A 21,978-nucleotide genomic window follows, 5' to 3' on the forward strand; every position below is an offset into this window, starting at 1 on the left:
AATTGCAGTTTTTTCCCTCACAGCAACAGGAAACACGAGTCAGGACGAAGGCAAACAATGTCACAGAGCAGACACGCAGATCGGAAGTTATTCAGATTCAATAAGCAGATATGACCCATGAGCCAGATTTGACAATTTGTTATGAGTACAACAACATAAAGTGAAATTTGTCGAAGCAGTGCCGGTTTCAAAAAGCACTTCGGATTCAATTTAGTGAACAAACAAAGACACAGATCTCTCTGAGGTGCCCTTTAGCAGCTAATAATGACTGATGAAGAGAGAAAATGGTAATGTAAATCAATCAAATCATACGTTTCTTTGAGGGGAGCAGTGGTCCTCCTCATACAAGGTCAACCCAAGGTAATACTGCACGGCCTGAAACTAATTAAGCAATTACAAGCTCCATGTATGTGCTTTGTCGCTCCAATGTGAAAGACTGTCAAGTGGAAGAACGCTGCTCAGACTGGACGGATGCTGTCTACTTTGATGTAGGCTTATGCATATGAAATGAGGTCAGATCCTGGTCATTAAAAAGAACTCCTTTACCCGGGATATCACGCTACGAGAGGCAATTTCTTCAAAGGGCTTTTACTTTGGAGATTTGTGAGGGATTATGACAGGAAGGCATGTATAAACAAAGCAATGTGAGAAGAAAAGAAAAATGGGTCAGATAATGCCCTCTGTCACAGTTATTACACATCTCAATTACTCAGGACGATGAGAACGCGAGAAGTTACAGGGATCATTTGCCTGAGCAGGAACGCAAAACCAGTCACACAACCCATCTGCTCACATGTCATTTTGTATTTCTTCAATAGATATTCAAACTCTGTTGATATCGTTTCACTTTGCTTGCACTTTGTCCTCTGTTGGGGCTATATAAAGTGCACGCGCTGCAGCGGAAATACAATGAGGGAAACAAGCCACACAATCGAGCAAGTGAGAAGTGAGAGTTTGCTAATGAACTGTTCACACGGGTCAAAACACATCACAAAACCAGGGTAGATAATCTAAGTAACATGCAGAACCATACTACTAATATGAACCCAAAGTAGCTCCTGGACTTTCATGTTTTCCACGCATTTCAGGGCCTCCATAGTTTCTCCATGCTAGGTGAAACCAGGACAAACAAGCAGTATTTCCATTTTGCCTTACCTTTATATTATACTTTTTACTCAGCTACGTTCATCTGACAGCTTATAAATCTGATGTTCTAGAGAAGGATCGATCAAGCCACCCAACAGTGTATACTGTAGTTAAAATGACCTGGAAGAGGTCACTCTACATAAAGAAGACTTGTGCTTAATACTTGCATACGATTTATTGAAGATTCTTCTATATTTTGAGTTTCATAAAGTAGGATTTTAAAAAATTCACTGCTGCAACTAACTTTTAACTCCTTTTTTAATGAATATAACAGTCCAAGACCTAAAGGCATTTAATTTATAATAATGTTAAACAGAGAAGAAAATGAGCAAATCCTGACAAAAAACTGAATTTAAGATCATAACGATTAGGCTAATTGATTATCTTAACTATTTTCAGCACTAAAGTTTTTGTACAGTTGGTTTTTCTTTAAATTTGACCGAAGGCTCCTTCTCGCAGCACTGAGTGCACACCATTAATGATTTTATTTATTTATGTTTTAGGTGTTGCGATGTAAACGATGTAACCGCACCTTATTGCATGCATTGTTCGGAGACTATAGGTTTATATTTGCTTTGGCCTATCTATACCTGATTTGCCTCTGCCCAGCCATTGTCAGCTTCTTGTCCATGACATAGAAACAATGGCCCATTCTTGTCCTAATGCGCGGCTATGTGACATATAATAAATATTGCATGAGAGGAGCCCGCGAAGCTGTCAGTCAGGAGATAATGCCTTTCGTCAGCATCAAACCAACCACAAACGTCTCCAAAGCAAATGATTCCTTTAAGGTATTCCTGTATGGTAAATGATTCATAGAGCCTGCATTGTTAAAAACAGCACTTAAGGGGGGGACCTGGTTAAAGTAAATATAAGTCATGGTGAAAAAGCTTGTAGCATTATTCAGGGCTGTCTAAAAGCATATTAATGCCCAGGGTTGTTAATGGATACAAAGGGCTCAGAAGTGTTTTAGTTTGAATAGATCCGTCCTGGCACCCTTCAGAAACTTTGAACACTCAATTAACATGACACGGTAAGTCATTCTATATTTTTTTAATGACATTATTCCATTTTCATGTATTTGCTGGAGCTGTTTTTGAAGTAAAAAAAAACATCTCTATTCAGCATCATAGTCAAGTATAAATGAATTCTAGTCTCGCTTGAAGGGTAACATGTGCGTTTTATGTTTAAAACACAATCAATGCTTCAATGTAAGATTTAATTTAACTTTTACATCACTGTTTCAGGCAGAAAATCGATACAGGAAATACATTTTAGAAGTACAATATACCTTAACTGCTGATTGTGCAGTCTCGTGAAGTCAATAGCATCAGCTTTCATTAATGTTGTATGTGTATCAAACTATATGACATAACGTCAATTTAATATAACTGTCATGTTGCATGTAGTCATCTGTCATCAGAAACAAAAGAGGTATAAGTAAATATCAGAACAAGAGCCTCCAGTGTGGCGTTAGCTATTGAACACTGACTTGAATAACACGGTGAACTCCAGACACACACATTGTTCAGCCCATAACCCGTTTCCTGCCATTCAAAATTCACAAATCCTCTCAAAATGGTGGTCACGGACAAAAGGAGGGAGGTACAAGATAGGTTGAAAATTTGGCATGTTGTGAAAGCAACCAACTGCTTTGTCTCTGTTACTTTCCTCTCTGGGCCGCGGTTGTATAGGTCCAAAACATTAGGGTGTTGACAAAATGATGGATGAAGCATGGTAAAGTGGTTAGCGATTGTAAAGGCTCTGAAAACTTCTTCCAAAGCACAAACAAATGACCACTTCACATTGTATCCATCACTGATACATTGTCCTAATTGGAAAATGAGACCCTCGGTATCAAAACACAAAACCACACACACAATGTGCTGGAATACAAATTTACCTCCTTGGTTAGGTTGCTATGTACACAAAGAGCCCTTCACCCACGCTGAGCTCTGAAGTGTTCAATATTCAATAAAAGAGTAATTATGAAATAAATAATCACGTGAATTAATTGTGTAAAAATATATAAATTCACCAATTATTAAATCATTCTCTTCACAGAATAGTGTATGCTCAAAAATCTACCATGCAACTATGAATTAACCAGCTAACATTAGCTGCTGCTGTTCTCTTTGACGCTAACTAAAAGCTCACAACACAACATGTTAATTAGTTAGTTAGCTGGCTAGGCTGGTTAGTTATTGTGGTAATTATTAACAGCTAACAGGAGCTAACAGGCTGAATAGACCCTTTTCATTTTGACTTGACTTGTCAAAGCAGTAAAAGGTGGAACTAATAAAATTATGGTGGCTGCATCACAGGTGAGCCAATTCCAGGGCTCTGTCGTGGCACACTTAATGGACTGGAGCCATTGTTAATGTTATTGGTTACTGGGGTGATGACTGGTGACAACCCCTCAGACATGAACAGTGGTGAGCATTTTAAATTAAAAATGTCAACAATTAAATATAAATTAGCTACAATATCTTTTATTGCCTGAATTATTTAACAATAAATTAGTTAATTTACATATGTATTTGATATGTTTATTTATTTTAAAATGTATTTTTTTTATCCATTTAACATTAAACACTTCACGTACATTCATGTGATATGTAAAATTTGAGTTTCAACCAATAACGACTGTCCTTATTATTAATTTGTAATCATGTTTCAAAACTGACTTCTCTTCACATCAGAGCTACATTTAGTGTTTATTACTGAGCCAATTCATCACACTTCACAATATCATAAAACGCTCAATGTCCTTGTAGATAAAAACTAATTAAGACGCTGATTGACTGTGTATTGTGCACAATATTACAGTGACATGACTCAAATCAATGATCTCGTTGAACTGAATTCAGTTTAGTTGATACAAATGTCTCATTAATGTTATCTTTAGGAAAGGCTGCTCACAAACTGTGATTGTAAGACACATTACACAGTGTACAGAAGCATAATAGATTCATTGTCAACCTTCATAAGGCTTCTTCAATCTCCACTAGAGGTCTCTGTCGCTCACCCTCTTCTCTCTATAGCATATCCCTATACAGACGCATGTAAACACAGTCCTCTGCCTCAGTAAACAGCACTGAGGATGATGCAGGGAAATAGAAAAAAGAATATATATATAGGGTGGAACTTAAATAACATCAGATCGGCTCAGATCAAACAAAGAAACTGCAACAAAGAAAAAATACTGCTGAAGCTTTCTAACTTTGAGATATCAAATTAACCCAGTGACCCAGTATCTATCAGTTCCTGTATAACCCAAACAAACACGGTTCAAAATGAGTCAAAGATTTAGGCCTCACAGAAGAATGAACTACAAGCATCAGCAGAGGTGGGATGCCTGGCATGGCAGGATATTCTTTACACATTGGCAGCATGAGCGATGTGGGTCACTTAGCGAGTGGCAAGGATTCAAAACAAAGAAAAGGCCCAAGCAATGGGGTCCACTGGATAAATTTGTCAATGTCTTGTGCCTTAAGGCACCCAGCCTCGCCTGACCCCAACCTCCATTCTCAAGATAAATACCTCTGTCACCATTCACCTTCAGTCCCTGGACACAAATTTAACTTGTCATCCATCATCCTTGTGCAGAGGTATAATTTCCCTCCCCCCCTCACAGTAACGAGTTTAAGACCTCCAAAACAGGCCAGGGATGGGACCTCGTCACTGAACATGACAAAGCATTTTGGAATCCAGATTTTTTATTTTTTTGTGCTTATTATTTGTATAAAATGACTTGATCTCACACTCCCCCAGCGGAAAGCTTGCCAACTGGATAAATGATTGACTGTGACATTCATTGCAACTGTGGGTCCATACAAAGTTCAAGCCGTGGAAGGTGTAAAGCTCTGGGTATTTGTTTCCCTCAAATGGCCGCGGCTGACAACCTTGTATGATAATGTGCCCACTGTACATCAACTTAATTGACACTTAAATCTGTCAGTCGCCTTACAAATGCCGACCTTCTTTGGGGAACAAATCCTTTTTAATGTGCATTCTTTGTGAGTGATTGTGCATGTGTGTGTGTGTGTTTGAGGGGGGATGGTTTTCATAGGGGAGGGAATGAGGGAGTGAGGATACAAATGAGATAAAGAGCTGTCAAGATAAACAGCACAAACAATAAAAGAACCAACTCTTTAGCATGTTATACAACGATATCAGGCGATATATACGAATAATCCTCCAAAATACAGTTCTTAAATATAGCAGCTGGAGATCCACGCTAAGGAAGAAAATCAAATTGCTTCCAAATCCCTTTTCACCTGTCTGATTAGGATATTTTCGCCATGTAATGTTATTAGCAGCCTGGTTAAAATGGAGCCGCTGTGCACTGGGGGTTGGCTTATTAATTGTTGTTTTCGTGTCACCGCTGCTGTGTGCACCCAGTGATTTAATCAGCTAAATTCACTGCCATGGGAGCTGCGGCCCGAGCCAGGTTTAACGCTATAGGTGTAATAATAATATATTGGCAATGAACCTGTCATTCTGATTCATTTCTGAGAATGATTTACAAATATGTACGCTGAATAACACTGATTAGCCAAATGGGATGAAGTTATTATCTGACTCCTTCATTGCGTTAATGCTGCCGTTTCATTAATTCAATTTTCACTTACTCCTCGTGGCTCCTGAATATCTGCTCATCATGAAAGATTGCTTTGACTGGCTGACAGTTTAAGGCAAAATAGTAACCCTATTACCCCCTGGACATTGATAAGCACTAAGTTGTGTATGTGCGAGTCTTCTGCTTCATGCTCTAAGGGCAGTAATGACCTGGGGGCAGCAGCTTCTATCTTCCTCACAGGTACAATCTTGTTTACCTCAATCCCCTGTAGACTCACACCTTTCTCTCCCCCCTCCAGAGACCTGATCTGGCTTTTTTATCCTCACCTCTGTCACCTACCTGGTCCCTTTCTCTAATCACAAAGCATCTCTCTGCTCTAAAACGCTGCGTTATCTAGAGGGGGCAAGGCCTCTGGTACTCGCCGCAATTAACCTGGGGCCTTGTTACCAAAACACTCAGTACAGCGAGGCAGTCTCCATGGGCAAATAGTGCAAATGAGGCCTGGCTACCTCGCATCCATTAATGATGTTAACAGTGATGACAAAGACCTGAGATAACACACCTTCAATACTTGCATAAAAGGTGCTAAAAAATGTGAAGCGGACTGCTAAATAAGAAAATGTTGATTTCCTCCAGACAAAACAGCAAAGCCAGGTGAGATTTCAACATTATGTCACAAAATGACGCCGCCATTATTCTAAATCTCTTTCCCAAGGTGGAAGGATTGCAAATTGAGGCTCCTGCAGCCAGCCCTGCTCACAGCCAATCCACTGAATGACAACAGACAGCTACAGTGATGCAGAGATGGGCGGACAGAGATGGATGGATCGATAGACGACTGCATATGCAGACGTGCCTATTGATAAACTCCTGCTGACAACGGGCGAACACTTTGGGCTCATTGGTGGAAACGTCAGTCATGTTGGCCATTAGTTTGCATGCATTTCAGGTCGGATGTCCTCAACCTGTGACCGTGGGGTACTAAGGCCAGCCTACAAGGCCCGTAACATGCCAAAACACTTTTTTATCACTTGTCAGAACTGATTCCACTTGGTGTCAGTCCAGGCTTCTCTACTACTGTATGTGACAAGGAATAAGGCGGCCGTGCTTTCTGACAGTGATGAACAGACAATGTGCTGTATGTGAGCAGCTGAAATGGGTTTGATGTTTGCCATGTCTTCCATGAATTCATGTACTTTGACCTATAGATAACCAAAAACTGACCTTTAAGCTCAAAGTGACATCTTCAAGTTGCTTGTTTGGTGCAACCAACAGTCCAATTAATGATTAACCGTTCGATTTTTCCAAGGGAATGTCTATAAAGGCTTGTTTTGGCCAAAGGAGGGTCATAAACTCTAAACTTTGTATTTAAGAAGCTAGAATCAGTAAATCATTTAAGTCTTGTGTCATACATGACTTAACACAGCTATAATCGATATTTTCAGAATAATAATTGATCATGTTTGTGAACCTTTTTGTCATAGTGATGAACTTAGCTGTTCTCCTTAGCTCTACAGGGCTTTGTAGCATCTTTCAGCTCACTGTTTTGGTTTCCAGGCTGGTTGTTCACTCTTACTGGTGTCATTTTCAGCCACAGCAGGCAGCTATTTTCAGCAAAAAAGCTCCAAAAGTTCTCTCTTTACATTACCTGCCTAGCTTCAAATGATAAATGTATCAACTAGCTGGTACTTACGTACATTCATCAGCTGGACAGAAACATGACTCCGAGTGAAAAACGATGTTGGTCCGTATCTGCTAGATGTCAAAATAGTCAGCTGTCTGCTAACAACTTCGCTATATTAAATTAAAGAGGCCAAAACATCTGCACGTTACAACAATTAATCAACTATCAGTGCAATAAATTGCACCACCTCTTGTACAGTGTCTGCACATATTGTACTTTCACTGTCAATGTGCCAAAAAAAGAAAAAACTCCCACAAAAAAACAGCCCTGTCTTTTTATGCCTCAAGTAATGCTGGATGCATTTCTACTCAATGCTGTGTCGTACTTGACAAATCAGTGTAAACTCGAGGCCGTGCTCTAACCGCTGACAGGTAATGGCTCATCACTGTAAGAGCTCCCAACTAGCTCCGGAGTGGAGAAGTCATGTTTGTATTCTAACAAGGCCGTTCTGGGTTGGGAATGGCAGTCAAATCTAAATTCTGCTCAGGGAGCAGAGAGAAAAATGCCTGATGAATTTGTCAATACTGCAGGAGTGATGGGCCTCATATGTGTGTAATGGACTGGATGCTTCTCAGTACAGATTGCCTGTCGAGATAGGAAACTATAATGAATGGCACGGAGGAGGATGGTCATGAAAATATAAGGCTTTTTACCTTCATTTAAAAGACATGACATTGTTGGTTAAAGTCCCAATATTTGTTGGTTTTTCACCCAATAAATCTGAGCTGGATTCAGACACAAGATTGTGATTTAATGCTGAAAAATCAGGATTTGTGTGTCTGACGACTGATCGTAATTGAAAATGTTGCCCTGTTTCACAACAGTCGCTTGTTTAAACAAATCTAATAGCCCTATAAAACATGACATGGAGCACATAAACATGCATGTTATATAAAACAGATTTTGTCTGGACCTGTCAACCAATTTTAGAGCAATAGAGGGTCTACTGTGTCTGGACCCTTGTGTTTACATTTGGATCACGTACTGTACATGTGTGGCAAAACTATTCTAGCAGGTCAAATGCTGCATGTAGCATAAAAATTAACACATTTAAGGACTATAGGTTGGAAATATATAAAGGAGATATAGAAATGAATTATATAATTGAGTTATAGTTGAGGTTATTCCTAATGATCATGATGGAAAACTGGGTTTCCCAGTTTCAATTCAATACTACATGGCTTTTACGCACCATTTTATATGTGTCAACAGAATAATAACAGAATATAGTGCTTGTTTGCTGCTTGTTTGATTGCTGCATTTGCAACATTAATGATGTAAACAAGAGTTTAACAGCATCAGAAAACATCAGTAACTGTCAAGTTAAAGCATCTTAGTGTGTATATGTATGCCAATATCATTGTGTTTTGTAAGACTGTTACAGTTGAGGACTGTCTTAAAATAAAATATAGCATTAAAATCTAATATTATTCCTATTAGGAGAGGAATAACTTGAGCACTGGGTGCCTGCATGGTTACAGTTTTTTGTAGGAGGCTTTAACCGAGAGACAGTCCTGTGAAAAAGGGTTTGAGTAAAACCTTGGATGAATAATAGACTGCTTCCCAAGCAGCAGCACTCTTGGTGGTAGGAGGTTAATATTCTCACATGTCATTAGGTCTGCTGGCTCGACTGATGGCTCATTGAATCAGGCAGCAAATGATTTCCTCATGCTGCAGAGGACAGAGCACTTCAAAGGGAAGGGGCTGAGGTCAGGACAGCACTCCGCTTTGATTAATGACCAGGGCTCAGCAGAGGTTGCCTGTAGGTAAGAATGTGACGGTGAATTGGATGTGAAGGGGACCGACTTTTAAGCTAGATTTGACCCACCTCCAGAAAAACTTGCAGATACCATCACACGGGTTGGTTTGATGGGTTGTGACTGAAAGGCTTGCTGACCCTCTGGCTTGTACAATCATAAAAATGAAACTTGTTGGCTGACAGGCTTACCTGACATCCTGACTAGTGTTTAATCATTTTATACTTGAATAATGAATACCGAAATAGCTGCTTTCACCTTTAAATGTAAATCGTAATGTGATTTTTTTTTCTCCTGCTTTTAGAGCACTTAGCTGACTGAATGATTTGCATTTTCCCATGAGTACAGCCTCTATAACGTCTCACTAAAGATTTTCCATGAGTGTAAAAGTTGATTCTCAAACAAATAACTGAAAATTGAACCATCTGATTGTTAACTGGAACTAGGCTTGAGTGGGGATTAAACACACCACCACCTGGGTTGTCAATTCTCCTGGGCCCCATTATCACCCTCCTTATTAGTTTTTGACTCAGCAGAACAAAACGTGACCGCCTCAATCTTTGATCTCTCACGCGCTGACACAAATCCTTTCAAGCCTCCCGACGTTCCTCTGCTAAGGTAATTAGCACTAATTAAAAGGTTTCCAGCTGCCTTGTGTGCATTTTTTTTTGTTCTTCCACAACACATTGTCCTCACAGGTGCATTTCCTATGTTTACTGTGGGCGCGTCACTCACATTCCTCCCTGCTTGTTCACAGCGCATGATCAAGGAGATTAGAACTATTGTTTGGGGATGATAAAGGGGTGAAATACCCAACTCACTGCCAATGGGGAAGCCATTATAGGAGTTCAACACATCTGGAAAAAGGATTTGGTTTTTCTATGACTTGGCCACAATCAAAGGTTCGAACAATATAAGAGTTGACAAGACAACATTTTAACGTGAGAACTGATAACATTTTCCATCATCAGCTAGTGTAGAAAACATTGATGTTCTTGTTTATATTATAAATGTTTTTATATCTCAAGACTTTGTGTCGTTTTCTAGCATCTTCATATCTTTCCTCAAACGCGAGGATCACTGATGGGCGGCAGTAGCTCAGTCCATAGGGCTTGGGAACCGGAGGGTGGCTGGTTCAAGTCCCACATGGACCGAAAATATGGAAGGTGGACTGGTAGCTGGAGAGGTGCCAGTCCACCTCCTGGGCACTGCCGAGGTGCCCTTGAGCAAGGCAGTGACCCTACCCAACTGCTCGCTGGGCGCTGGTCTGGCTGGCTGCCACCATCTCTCTCCACATTTGCATGTCTATGCAAAAAAATGCATGTAAAAAATAAAATAGAGTGAAAAAAGAATTTCCCCATCGAGGGATTAATAAAGTATATCTTCTTCTGATATATTTTCACGAGTGATTGGGTTGATGAGAAAACTGAAGTGACTGAAGTTTCCTGTTCCCGCCTTACCTCTCTTGCTTAAAAAGAACCAGCTAGCCACATGCCGGCCAATCTTGTAAATTCACTTGCAAGTCAAGGAGGCCATAAACATCATTAACCATCATTTCCCAGCCCACTTCAGTTACATGTGAAGCGTTCTTTATTGTGTAATGAGCCAAGAATCTGAAAAGATTGCCACTTCAAAGCCTCTCTTGAAAGCTGTCGCCCATGCAGCCTGCTGACATGTCAAGCTGGGATTAAACGTCCCCCCATAATCATTTCTTTGTTTTCAAATGAGCCCATTGTTTATCTGCACCTTGGGTGACAGCCATCAAGGGCGCACAGTGCTGCAAAGGCTCGACAAGTGGCGATACAGATACTTTGTGTGCTTGTAGGAGATTGACTTCAGCCCATGTTCACAGTTTTTTTTTCCCTTTAGTTTGGAGATGTTTGAAGCACTTGGAAATTCTGATTTAGATTTGTACGGCTGCCAAGATTTCCTGCCAAAGAAAAGGCAATTTAAAAGATTTAAGAGGGGGAAATTTTGATATGCATGTAATTTTGGACTCGAGGCACTTGTGGCACTTGTTGTATTTCTAAACTAACCCTTGAATTTATCCTTCCGTTATATCATTTTTGAAAAAAACTTCTCATGTACAGCACACAGTCAATATTTCTTTTTTTTCTCTTACGAACCATTTTAAACTTGATTTAGAGCACATGGGTGTAACTGTAAGTCTCATTCAAGCCTTGCCTTAATTGTTATGCAGGAAGATGCTCCCTCCATCTTGTCTTAGAAAAACAGGCCTTTGTCCAAGACCAGCAGTGTGTCATCAGCTCTGGGCCTCCAGTGAGGCAGGGACATTGAACCCGGGCAGCAGGGGGACACTTCTCAGGGCCTTTAAGAACTACAGTAAATCTTCAAACAATTTATCCAAACAAAGGCCGCTGTGTAAGAAGGGAGAAAAGACACAGGAAACAGATGAATAAGCAACATCAATTACCAGGCCCTGACCTTGAGAGCCCTGGACCAAGGCGTACATTTCACACCAAATGACTGCAGATTGGGGCTGACAAGCCTGGAGTGGAGAGGTGAGCCCTCACAAGGTTACCCACCATGTATTTCTTGGGGGCCAGGGGCAAATAGAGGAAGAGAGGGAAGAGGATACAGAGGGAGGGAGGTGGCAGTGAGAGCAATGAATGAAAGATCACCATAATAGATGTTGGTTTATTTTAAAGTGAGACAAAATGGCTCAATTTCAGCACTTAGCCTGACAAAATGGGAACCAATGAGATACAAGAGAAGCATGGAAGTGGACAGCCAAATCAGTCTCTTGATAAGTAGGAGCCTGTGAAGACAAAAGGCCAGAAGGCAAAGTTGAAAGAAATACCCTTCCTTCCAATCTGATTTCAAGGAGCATGTGCTTTTGAGAACAGCCAATCTTATTGTTTATGCTCCATTTATATCCTGTAGATATAAATACGGACAGCCAGATGGGAAAAAAACATTTGTGTGAGGTAAATTGTGAGGAGATATGGAGCATTTCAGAAGTTCTCAATGTGTCCAATTTGGCTAGAGGAACTACAGAAGTGTGAAAATTATCATCATGAACAGTTCAATGAAAATCAGTCAATTCTGTGACTTGGAATGGAGCTACATAGCCTTTAAACTATATTTATAACTGCTTAAACTTGTTGAAGTTCTGACTAGCAGTGGGGGGTCATAGGTTGTAACAATGTGAGGCTGTCTAACATGGTTTGAATGCAGCATTATTCTTTATGAAGACCATTCCATCATCTGCAAAAAGATGAAGAAAGATACAATTTATACATAATAACAATGTTTTTCTCATCAGTAGCATATCTATGACTAGGGAATTTTCAGAGTTGGAAACTTTTAACGCGAACTGATGCCAAATAACCTATAGCTAGAATAATTTCATTGACGATCTTATCATGATGCTAGTTTACCACCAATTACTGAATTTACTAAATTACTTAAATCTACCCCAAATTTACAGGTAATTTCCTATAAAGTTCTGGAAATTTTCCACCCATTTGCAACCCCCATCTATAATCTGCATCTAAATTAAACAAGCTGAACCACTGAAAGGGGAATAACCTCTTGACCTCATAACTGATAACTGTGAACACCATGCTAATTATTTGCCCAACAACGAACCCTGCATGATGACATGCATTCATTCTGAACAAAACAAAAGATTCATGCATTTTACTAAACACAGGACATAAAATGAGCCTCCAATTAACAAACGAAGCAAGATTTGCAAAGCCCAGGCTGAAAACAAAACTGACAGAAGGAAGTCTGGATTAAGTTATGCATTGACAATATTACCATTTCCTGATTATTCACACTGAAACAATCACTCTCCAACAATTTGAAGACATCGTCTTCGGCTGTCATTTTTCATTTTATAGACTGATATAAATTGAAAGAACTAGTGACACATCAAAAATCGATAACGTAAATAATCATTACCTGCAACTCTGCTGACCACTTATCAGCCTTATGAGCATTTTAATTAAATAATAACAAGATTAATGAACAGATTAACTATCTGTCTTGTGGTATGCATAGCTGACCCGTCTCTGTATTGATTGTTTTTGAACCGTAGTGGTAAGGCTCAATGAACAGGCACTGCAGCTAAACCTGAAGCTATTAACAAAGTCTTTGCTCTCGGGAGCGTAACTGAAGCCCTGCCTGAATTAGTGCAACCTCTAATTATGAAGCACCTTAAATCAGAGTCTTGATTCTGACTTTTTTATGCTCTGCATGGCCTCGCTCAACAATTTGTGGTGGAAAAAAAAATGAATTAGCAACCTGCCTCTTTCTGCAGTTATTGTCACAACATTAACAGAGTCCCTGGACTTTCCACTGCTGGAGGGCACCAAATTGTAAGGCATTACTCACAATAATGCATATGCTATAATCACACAGAACTTACTTAAAATTCAATCCACTTTGGCATCATTATCATGTATCAACATAATGAATGACTCCTTCAGAGTATGGTAATTATAATTTGATAAATCATCAGCAGAAAATTAACTAGATGTCAAAACATTCATTGGGAAGGGTAATGAATCGAGGATGATTGTGGTGATGAATTGTGTTAATCTGCGCAGTATGTATCCAGTGAAATGGCTAAACAGCCCAAGATGGATGGGGCACAGAAGCTGCAAGGTCAGACCGCAAACCTGCAGGACGGGGGAGAATAAAGGAAAAACTGTGCATGGTTTACTTCTGTCATTTCTGGTTGCTTTATAAATAATAATATATTGAGGGCACTGTTGAAACAATTAGTCTATTAATCAACTGGTGGATTGAGAGAAAATGGAAATGACAATTCTAATGATACATAATTGTCATTAAAGTATTTTATTAAGCAAAAATAAACTCATCTCCAGTCCTATATTCTCAAACATGAGAATTTACCTTGCTTTTAGTGAATACATTTTAATTTTGGATTGTCGGTTTGACAAAACGAGCCATTTAAATACACAATCTGGAGCTCTTAAAACTTGCAATTGGCAAACTTTAAAAAAAAATAAATTTTATAAACCAACAGATTCAGTATTTAAAGGTGTGGCATGTACGATTTAGTGGCATCTAATGGTAAAGTTGCAGATTGCAAACAACTGAACACCTCTTGTGTTTGATTTGTACTTTCTTGGTTTATAGAAATATGACGGGTCAACATGGCAGACTCATTGGAAGAGGACCCGCTCCCTCTAAAAGGCTCATTATTAAGGTAATGAAAAACATAACAAATCTTATTTTCAGGTTAATATGCACAGATAAAAACATAGTTATGCACATTATTTCACATTCCATTTCTTACAACAGATCCCCTTAAATGTTACACACTGGACCTTTAATCAGTAAATGACACTATGGCTGTAGACGTTTTGTGTTTTGTTGTGCACTTGTTTTTGCTGCACTAATACATCAAGATATTGAAAAAATATATGTACTGGTCCTGCTACCTCCCTTCCACACACCAATAATCGTGATTCCCTCTTGGATGTTTCCAATGTGAAAGATGTGTCTGCTAAGTGAGAGAGGTCAAACATGAGTCCAGATATTTATTACATGTGCTGAAACCAGATGGAGGCAACACATTCATCACAACAGCGTGTCACTGAGGTAACACCCGTTCCCCATAAAAAGCAGCTCCCTCTTCCCAGCATGGGCACTGGCCTCGACTGGTGTTTACAGCGACCGGCCCTGGGTTGGTCCGGCAGCCAGTCGCCTTAATCATCTCCACCTCTCTCTGCCTGGCTCTCACCGACTGTGGTTATTTTTAAAACTTTTGCTTTTATCAATACTCCCTGCTGTGTAGCCGGGGGAGATATTAAAGCCGCAGCAGGGCAAAGAAGGGCGTTTCTGACACTTGCTCCCTCATTTATCAGTCCCCTTCATAGGCCCCGTCAGTGACAATGAAAAGATTTCACAATACCGCTAGGCAGAAACTCATTCCACCAGTCATCCATCATGCTCAGCCCAGCGGCCGTTCCACTGACCTAATCGGTAATGCCTGGCTGCATGCTGGAGTCTTCTTAAAGCCCCCCCTTCATTAGGCCTAGTTAGAATGAGGCAAGTCATAAGGATAAACCCTATTACTGGGTGGGACCTACATATCAACCACATCATTGTTTTAAAAAGCCTGATGTCAATGGCCCTTAAGCCCAGGAGAGAATAAAGTATTTCCATCCATGCATCAAGACACTCTTGGAAAGGCAATAAGAGTTTTATATTTTGTACGGTAATAAGATTTATCCTTTCATGTATCCTTGGAAGAAGAAAAAAAAAGTACAACAAATGGCCGGAAAATACACACCATTAACTATCCAATACACAAACGGCACATAAAACCACACCAACTGAAACAACAGCAGTAAATATTTCATGGTGCTCCCAACAGAGATAATTTGTGTTTCATTTCAAAGTTATATTTTTGCTGGGAGGAGGCGGATGGGGGTGAATCTGCCTAAATCAGCCTCTCGCTGGCTCAGAGGACTTCTTCTGCAGTTTCACCCCTCCCATTGAGGGGCGGTAGGTAGAGGTTCAGCCAGGTCGCAGAGCTGCTGCGAGTTTGGAGCCCACTCTGTGGCTCTGCCAGCCCCGAGTTCAGGCAGCACTCTGGTGAGTGTTAGTTAACACACAGGAAGACAGCGGGGGGGGGCGAGTGCTCTCTGACCCACCACTGGCTATTATAGAGAGATTATTCCCTAACCCCCACAGCTGAGTTTTCTGGCACATTTCCCTTATCTGCACCACTCCTTTTGCTGCTCCATCTATTATGGCTGTCTAATGTGACCTGTCTCTTTTGTAAGTCACTCAAGGAAAACTGTGTGTTCATCTTGCCAACATTTGGGTCAAATTAAGCTTCAACAAAGATCTTCATTGTCTTATATATGTAAAACACATAACACTTATCCTCCCAACGTGGTTCCAATACCATTAGAAAGGGAAATCAAGAAGCACTTGGGGCAGTAGTACAACTTCACAAGAATACTCAACTTTGGATTTTTCGTTCATACTAATTTGACTGAATGGTTTTAACAATGTCCAAATTAGCCTTAAGACAGAGCATTAAACAAAGACCCTAGATGAACTTTCAGACCAGCTGCAATGTGGGAATGTGAGGATTTTGGAAATCCTGTCAACACGAAACACAGAGAAGCCAAAACCCCCAAAAAGAAAAAAACAGTGTGCACCATACTGACTGACTGCTGCACTTTGGAGGTTACAGTTGGCAATACTCGAGGATCAACCAAAAAATAATGAGAGAAAAATAACCTTTGACTTTACTTGGGGGGGACTGCAGCTCCTGGTGAGTTTGAAATGGTTCTGTATTGTGCTCTGATGTGCTTCGCCTTGTTTGTAGCCACGGGCAGAGTTGTTGTTTGTGGATGCTGCTCGGCAGAGGTGTTGAGGCCGTGTGAGACCTGCTGATGGGTCGGGAGGGTTCTTGCCTGACCCCGTGGATATTCACCATGACACACAGGCAGAAACAAGAAGGCGTGTGGCCCTGTCAACACATGACATACACATATTTTCACAGTGCATACAGGAACATTGTGATTTACCTACTTTCTTTAAAGATTCTGCTATGTGGCCTGGCTGTGCTACACCTGCTCCGTTTTCTGTATCTATTTATTTATTCATTTATCTCCCCACTTTTGTTGTTGTTTTGGAAGTGAAAGGGTTGCATGGATAGGGGGGGAGCACATTGTAGCACATTTTTCATCTGCACATTTCATCACCCTTGAAGCAAACATCTCAAAGTAAAACCCAGACTGTTGAGACACCTGTATAAATAATGACATCATATGCTAAATATGCTTTAAGTGTTGACATGATAACTAATGTTTCAGCTGTGTAATGAAAAATCTTGCATGTAGATCTTTTTCTAAATACTTGTGTTGGTTGTTTCACCCTGATTAGGTTAAATCATCCCTGTGTAAACAGAGCCAATACTGAAATGATGTGGGAAAATGTGCTCTGAAGTGCGAGCAACAATTCCCTAAACCCTTTGTGGCTAGTAATGCTCATATCCTATTATTCTGCTAACTATCAGCAATTATCTCCCTGTCAAAGCTCCAGGTGACAAATTCTCCCCATATCCCGCCTGGCAGTATCATCAACCGGACATGAGCTTCATGTGATGGAAACTAAATCACTGGCTCTGCTCACAGCCCTGACAGACAAATGGGGTGCCTTGGAAAAGCTAGGCCCATCACTCTGGGCTGGGGAAGAAAAAAAAAAGTCTCTCCCTCCCAGCTGACCTTTTTTTTATTCGCTGAGAGAGGAGATTAAATACCACAGATTCTGTATGTATGGTCTGTTTCCAAAATATGAGAATTATTAATGGCTTTTGCGGAGGGCCCGTTTAATCTTCTGCCAAGTTGTAGTCATCGTTTTTACCTTGGGCTGGTTTTTTCTTACAGATGGTCCCAGAAAAACAGGAACTGTGCTTTATCCTTACAGCAAAGGCAAAGGAAGTGTGTGGGCAGCGTCTGGGCGGCAATAATGTGACAGAATAATCATCCCTCTTGAGGCGACGTATAACATTATGACGCTAACAGTATTTAAAAAATTTACAACTCTGTGTGAATGGATGTGAGCATTCTATAGACCCGGTAAAGATGCCAAACACACCTCGACAAATGAGCTTCTGTGCACACTTAATTGTGTCACACCTCCACCGAAGTTTTTCTCTTTGCTGCACGACCATTTTCACCGGCCGAGGATTAATATCTCATGTTGTTATTAGCAGTGTGCTAGTTTGGACCCAAGATGCGAGAAAGCGCACCTCCCCTGAAGTGTGCATACCTACAGCCACATGCCACTTTTCACACAGAGGCCACAAATCAAGTCCCAAAGCCAGAAAGACGACTCAATCACAGGAGCATGACACAACTGGTAAATTATTCTCTTGTCTTTTTGACCTCATGGCCCTTTGAACCTTGGCTGAACAAGTGACCTGCTCAATTGATTTAAAAAAGATACAAAAAAAAGTGCATTTGCAGCTGCATTACTGTATTTGCATTTCACTGGAAGTGAGCTCTGTTGGCTGTGTCAGCAACTCCTTTTACTGCTTTACAGTTTACTCCTCTTTCTTTCTACTTTAGCAGAAATAACCGAGGACATTAGCGCCTTGCAACTTGCTAAGCCTAAATGAAAAGAGAGCTAAGTCTAATGATGCAACTATTAATTGTCCCAGCTATGAAACAAGCCATTGACTTCATTAAAGATAATGACTATACAATATACTCATCAGGGTCACCTTGTGTGTGAGATGAATGACACAATATGGTAGGTTTTGCCAGGGTTTTCATAAATTTAACTACAATGGTTGAGCGATGTGTCATTCACGGAGGCAGAGGCTTGCTCATAAGCCTGTGACTCACTTTGTGTGTGTGTGTGTGTGTGTGTACAATCAAACAACTGATTGATTTAAACTGCTCTCTAAATCATTGCAGCTATAGAGTTTCATCCTTTACCAGAAACAGATTAATCACAAACGCTTCCTCACTATATGAATTTAAATAAAACATGAGTGTATATTGAGTGTGTGAATAGCAAAGTCATAAATACCCATGATGGACAGCTTTGAAAATAACAGAAATCGATGGGGCAGAAACAGAGATATCGTCTTTTTTATTCCACACATTCTTCTTCCCTGTCAAAACCCGACACGTGCATTACCCGCAATGCTATTCCAGCTAGTAGTCATGGTAGTAGCGGCTAATGTAGCCCCGAGAAGCTGACTTCAAGCAGAGATGTGGAGCGCGCTACTTGTAGACCCGTTTCTTCCACGCTTGCAGATTTTTTTTTAAATATGTAGTCTTCTGTCACAACCGACCACGCTCGAGGCAGTTCATCAGATTTCATGCAGTTCCCCCAGGAGACACATTTCACACATGCTGTAGATCTCACCAAGACACAGACTTTGATGTGTAAAATCAGCTTTGATAAGTAGAGTTTGTGTGGGCACAGGTTTGGAGAGTTTTTGGTGAGAATGCATTCAGATTACCGAGAGTACCTGGAGTGTTGGGCCATCTTAAGTATGACTCCAAACAGTGGAGTGCAAAAAAAAAAAGTTCAAAGGGAACTGTGAACTGTGTAGGAAAGAAATTAATAATGGTTCGTCACTCCGCTGGAAGTTGACGTGCAAGATTACCCATCAGTCTTTGTGTCTCACCGGGACGCCAAAAACTAGAGCTCACAAAAGGAGTTTACATAAGTCTGTAAGTATTGTTGTTATAACTGATGCAACCATTCCTAATTATCAAGCACAACAATAATGTATAATGTAATGTATGACAAAATAATATGTAAATAATTACATATAATATTACATAACAGTACATAGTCAGCATAATATGTACATTAAATTAGGAATGACACCATACATCTTGTAAATCAAGCTAATGATATACTATATTATATCCAATGTCTTATTCCAGTAGTATAAAATTGGGTGTTTACATTACAAGGATAACACAGAGGAAGTGTGATGTAGGGAGTACTGTCTACTGAGGTGTGTATGAGTGCAACATGGTCAAGATGAGCATGCAAAGCCTGAGTGAAACTTGAAAACAAAACAAAAAAAGCTCCCTCCTGAGGCGGAGGCAGCTGCCTGGAGGAGTCCAGGTACCACAGGGTATTTGACATAAGAGACTGGACACAGGTTTTAGAGGGCTTTTAAGAAAAAGGCTCAGGTAATTTACCAAAAAAATCTTCAACAGTCGCCAGCCTTTAGGGACTGAGAAGAATCAAGCATTTGAATCTTCATGATTAGAGAAGGTACGTAAAGTTGTTTTTGGGCAAGGGTGCCTCTTCCCTTTGGAAGTATTCCCTGCAATGCCAACTAAGAGTAGACCCCACAGCCAGACCCAGGATACTCTGGAAGTACTGCATCTCCCCGCCGACCTGTACTGCTTTAGCTGAAGAAAGTTGTTTGGTTATAAAATATATACTTTGTCTACTTTTCTTGCCACTATGACCCTTCACAACCCAACTGGGACAGGCGACTCAAATGTTTGGATGAATGAATAGGTAAATCCCTCTTGCTTGTACCCACATCAGCAGTGACCTGTCATGAAACACGATGCTACTAATGCCTCAGCCCTCTTCAGGTTTCCTTTGAAAAGGGATTGAGTTATTGATACAGCAAATCCATCCACCAGCTCCCCTGTGAGGGATCAAAGCCACCAGAAACTGCCTGTTACATAATGGTCTCTTTGCCCTTGGCATTCAGTGGGCTCCGGCAAGGAATCCATACTGAGGGACATTCAGGTCCCAGTGGGATCCAAAACTTAATTAATAACTTCTACCTCGCTTTAGAGGCTGCTCTTCCTATCTTTACCAATATATCACCTGGCAAGGTCCACACAGAGACAGAACTTCAGTAGCCTTTTCTCTCTGACCTTGGCATTTCTTCTCAGCCGGCGATTATTGATAATTTTCTGGCTGTGGTGCCTCTCCTCATTTGTCATGATTATTGCTGAATTTTTAAGCTGTCATCCGTGAGCATGGATCAATGGTTGTCGACTTCCCCTTTGTCATATTGGCAGCACAAACAGCCCTTCCTCTCTAAATGAGGCTCCTCTTGCTTCTGTATCTATTAGCTGTCTGTCTTACTGGGCACTTGATCCTTTGTTAGGTCAGTCTATACATCATTCCTCCAATCAAAGCCTGACACTTTTATATCATGCATGGGTGAGGACCAAGCAGAGGAATGAGCTGTGTATATGTCTACAGGCATTTATATGTATATTTACTAATACTGCATACATTTAAGCATAAAGGGCTTACACCCCAAGGTCAGTGCAGGACTCCTTAAAGATAACAGGCTTCTCTGAATTACAACAAGAGAGCCAGAACTCACTTTGAATTGCGTTTATAATAGGAGGCAGTTGACAATCCAATTGCTCAAGTGTCAAATATTCCATGTAATAAGGCCAGATCTGTCAAACTGATTAATGAATTGTCACAGCAAAAGGAACCAGTTGTAACTGGTAGCAGCCACTAGTGTCTGACGATCCGTCTCATTCGACTGCATGATTTGTACCTGTAGCCAGGCCGGTGGCGCGCCAGCTTCTCCCAGCTCTACCACGTCTACACCTATTCCACCATATTCCTTCTTCCTTCCTCCCTCGACTGGCTGAACAGGTCTGACAGGCGGATTCCTTTTCATTTCAATGTATTAAAGGCACTTTCCTGCTCTGACAGCCTGCTCTGTTCTGCCACCTTCTAGCTGGGGCTTCACACTACTCTGGGCAGCCACTGCGTCTTGACAGACCACTGTCACTTCCCATCATCCTCTCTGTAGATCCTGCTCTCCCCCCTCTAAGCACGCAGACCCACTTTCCCACCAGTGCAATTATTTTTTTTGACAAGCCATCCATCAGCTTTAACTTTAAAGCACTTTCCACTGATACCCATTGTTACAGTTCTGTGCCTTTTTATGGAGGCAGCAGGAGAGAATATGATACCAGACATTCAGACTACCCGACCATGTAAATCTACTTTGTTCTGTTCTTTATTTCCAATTTTCTGTGCCATTTTTGCCAAATTATGCATATTTGTTGTGCATAATATGCCCTTGTCAAATCCAATTAACATGTCCTAGCTTGCACTGTGAGAAAAGGTTATAATTTGCTAGTTGCTTGAAGAGCGGGGGCTAAAGTCAGACTTAAATGAGCAGCTAAACTCTCACTGTGAGTCATGACACTGTATCGTCACACTGAAATATACTTTGTGCTATAGTTTATGAGCCATGAGATTGAACTAATAACAGTTAAACCACACCTGGACAGCCACGGAGTTGGTATAAAAATTTGAGC

At 40.7% G+C, this 21,978-nt stretch overlaps 1 long non-coding RNA gene across 5 annotated transcripts in view; it reads right to left on the reverse strand.

The window, feature by feature from the left end:
* Positions 1 to 11,149: 11,149 nt before the first annotated feature.
* The window catches only part of LOC113747859 (uncharacterized), a 103,847-nt gene continuing 93,018 nt past the window's right edge, over positions 11,150 to 21,978 (reverse strand). For 3 of the 5 annotated variants that reach the window (XR_003463958.1, XR_003463957.1, XR_003463954.1), the window contains 2 exons: positions 16,424 to 16,655; positions 11,648 to 11,948 (listed from right to left, as the gene is read on the reverse strand). This is a non-coding gene — a long non-coding RNA (uncharacterized LOC113747859). The other 2 variants (XR_003463955.1, XR_003463956.1) reach the window with 2 other exon arrangements.

Source organism: Larimichthys crocea, chromosome XVI, assembly GCF_000972845.2.
Source record: "Larimichthys crocea isolate SSNF chromosome XVI, L_crocea_2.0, whole genome shotgun sequence".
NCBI lineage: Eukaryota > Metazoa > Chordata > Actinopteri > Sciaenidae > Larimichthys > Larimichthys crocea.